Source organism: Syzygium oleosum, unplaced genomic scaffold (genome assembly GCF_021117445.2).
Source record: "Syzygium oleosum isolate NSW1041296 unplaced genomic scaffold, Sole_v2.1 Sole_v2.09, whole genome shotgun sequence".
In the NCBI taxonomy this organism is placed as follows: domain Eukaryota; kingdom Viridiplantae; phylum Streptophyta; class Magnoliopsida; order Myrtales; family Myrtaceae; genus Syzygium; species Syzygium oleosum.
The window spans coordinates 11,882,848-11,886,158 of record NW_026607493.1 but is presented as its reverse complement, the minus strand read 5'-3'; the positions used below and the strand labels follow the sequence as shown (position 1 = coordinate 11,886,158).

Sequence of the window (3,311 nt, the reverse complement as noted above, 5' to 3'; positions counted from 1 at the left end):
CTGTATTTTACATTGTTCGTGAGATTAATTGCTTTAACGAGGCTTAGAGTTTACCTGACTTGTGGTATTCATTGTCATTATTGCTTGAATTCTTGTGGTCTTGAATTTCAGTATTGTTGGGAGCTTTTATTGGACGCCCCCAGCAAACATTAATCCCACTCTACACGAACCGGGAGTATCTAATAAACATCCCTTATTGGGAACACTCAAGGAATTAAATCCTAAACCATGCCAATTTGAAGGAGTGCATCCTTAAGATCGTGCGAAGGTGTGGACTAGTTGAAGTGCGTGAAAATTGATCCCGATACTATTTCACTATTAAGCTAAAAAAAAAATCAAATGGGGGGAACTTTAGTAAATTTCACACGTGCATTTTGACAAGGTCAAATGATAAAAGGGGATTTACCTAGCTAGTTACTACTTTACGTGAACAGATACAGCACAAGGATTCCTCGTCAAGACAGCGCGCGTTCAAGAATTCACGCTGAGCTGTTGACTGCTTTCGTCGTATATCGTAAGTCATATCAATAAACAATGAGCGAAAAGTGGGGGCGGTGGCTGATTAGGCGCCTTACTGGACCTTGGAATTTGGAAGAAGCTCCACGTATGAAGTCATACCTTGCCTGTATAAGCCGAGACCTGGTCGAGATAATGGACTGTTGACACCCCTCTGGAGTCGGTCAGCCATGGGGATCATTTTGACTTGCAAACGTCGGTTTTGTGCCCAACTCAATCTTCAAAGACTCGTTAGGATTTTCAACTCTGGTTGGACCTGCAATTTACGATCACAAATTAGGGCGTCTAGAATTTTTACCTAGAGTGGTCCTCCGAAGCTTAGGGTCAGTTTCGTAATATTTCCGTTCTCGGGAACAATTTCTGTTCAGAAATAGTTTTTTTTATTTCTATTCCCTGAACGAATTTTTTAGCAGAAGAACATGTCTAGTAACTACACAAAATTTATATTCCCAGAATAGAAAAAGAATAGAAATGCGTTTTGTACGACCTTAAAAATTTCTACTCCCAATTTTTTCATTTAATTATAAAAATGTCAATGAAAACTTAACAATTCATGTTTGGATAAAACTGGACTAGAAATAAAATCAGAATATATTATGATATATAATTGGATGACCTTAATACAATCACAAAGAAAATTACTCCTTGTAGATAAAGAAAATATCATGTGGTGTCGAGGAAATTGCAATTTAGGGTTTAGGGATTGAGAGTTTGGGGTTTAGGTTTTAGGATTTTAGGATTTAGGTCTTAGGGTTTGGGGTTTATGGTTTAATGTTTCGGGTTTAGGGTTTTGAGGTTTAGGGTTAGGGTTTAGGGATTCAGGTTTTGGGGTTTGGGTTTAGGGATTCAGTTTTTGGGGTTTGGGATATAGGGTTTAGGGTTTGGGGTTTGGGATTTTGTGGTTTGGGATTTTGTAATTTAGGATTTTAGGGTTTGGGTTTTGGGGTTTTAGGGTTTCGGGTTGTGGGTTTAGGGTTTTAGTGTTTGGGTATTGAGGTTTAGGGTTTAAGGTTTGGGGTTTTGGGGTTTAGGATTTTAGGGTTTCGGGTTTGGGTTTTGGGGTTTCGGGTTTCGGGTTGTGGGTTTGAGGTTTTAGTGTTTTAGGGTTTGGGTAATGAGGCTTACGGTTTAAGGTTTGGGGTTTTGGAGTTTAGGATTTTAGGTTTTAAGGTTTAGGCATCTTGTTTTCCCATTGTTTCTCTTTTTGTTCTTGGGAACAAAAAAGTAAATTTTTTGTACTTCTTATTTTTATTCCATATTTATTCCTCGGCCACTTTTTTATTCCAGGGAATAAAAAAATTAATTGACATTATTTCTATTTATTTTTTAGTCTGGGGAATAAAAGAACAGAAAATAGAAAAATTGAAACGTTATCAAACAGACCATTAAAGTAGCAAAAGAGACTGTATGTGTGTATGCAATAAAGTTGGGAAGAAACTTACCTGAGTTGTTAACCCTTGTATTTATAGGCAGAAGTGATCCAAGCCGTTAGTTGATAGGCAGTGCTCATAGCATGACAAATGGCCAAATGTCTTGATAAGTGACTGATTATCATGACAAATGGCAATGCTCTCGAAATATGGCCAAATCGTCCTCACGGGCAAATGAGTACTGAGTTTAGTAGTTCCACCACTGATCCTCTCAAAGGGATGGACTTTTAAGTGGAGATTATGTCAGAAGACCACCCGACCACCCGTTGGTAACCGATGATTTAATATGTGACATATTTTTCACTGGTTAGAAAAATTCCTCGTCTGGTCCAAATCGACATGTGATTAGTCAGTCAAATCTCATCCCCCTCCTTAAGGGGAGATTATGTCAGGAGACCAACTGTCGGTAATCGATGGTTTAATATGTGACGTATTTATTGGGTATAAAAGTTACTCGTCCGATTTAAACTAACCTCTTTCTCGATGTCGTCTGCTCCCGCTACTGAGGCCCCTAAGGGGCGGCGCAGGGCTCGCCCCCTCATAGACTGTTGAATGACTCTAGATTTAGTGAAGGAGAGTGCGGTAACTTCATCTCTTCTGATGTCTTTAGCCCAAATAAAGGAGAAGCACGAAATCCCCGCCGGCTATGAGTTCCATCGCCCTAAGTATACATTGTACTTTAAATTGAAATTAAATCGCCTTATGTCGTAAATAACAAGTGATATTAGAACTTCACCCAAAAAAGTGCTATTAGAAATAAAAAAAAAAAATTGCTAAATTGATAACCTAAGTGTTCATAATCAACGTCATCATGTGACAGATCGCAATTGTAGCTTTATATAAGTCATATTCAACATCTGCTACTTATTTAGAGTCGAACCAAACCGAACTTCTTTCTTCTTTTTTCCCACTAGACTTGAAATGGTAAATTCTTAAGTTCGTTTCACTTTGAAGCTACAAAATTGAACATAGAATAGAACCACTAGGCGAACCGACTATATATGGATGAAAATGTTTATAACTAAAATTCAAAAAGAAACTTCTAGAGTCACTAAGGTTTCGTTTATTTTGTGAAAAATGAATGATTTAGAAATTTTTTTTTCTAAAAATGATCGTTTATACTGCTTGAAATAATAAGTCAATGAAAAATATTTTCATTATCGATAACAATTTATATCTACATATTTTTGTAAATGATGAAAATATTATTCGTTCATTCATTTTTGTAAGCAATATAAACGATTATTCTTAAGAAAATATTTTAAAAATCATTTATTTTCTACAAAATAAATGGAGCATAAATTACATGCTCCATAACTATTCTCAACTAACAAATTTCGGTTCACAAAGCCTACATACGCAAAT

General features: G+C 36.5%; 1 long non-coding RNA gene across 1 annotated transcript; it reads right to left on the bottom strand.

Annotated features, from left to right (window-relative positions):
- Nucleotides 1–340: 340 nt before the first annotated feature.
- On the bottom strand, nt 341–2,528 carry LOC130138986 (uncharacterized). The gene is made up of 2 exons (XR_008817234.1): nt 1,959–2,528; nt 341–772 (listed from the first exon to the last, which is right to left on the bottom strand). It is a non-coding gene; the product is annotated as an uncharacterized LOC130138986 (long non-coding RNA).
- Nucleotides 2,529–3,311: the final 783 nt, after the last annotated feature.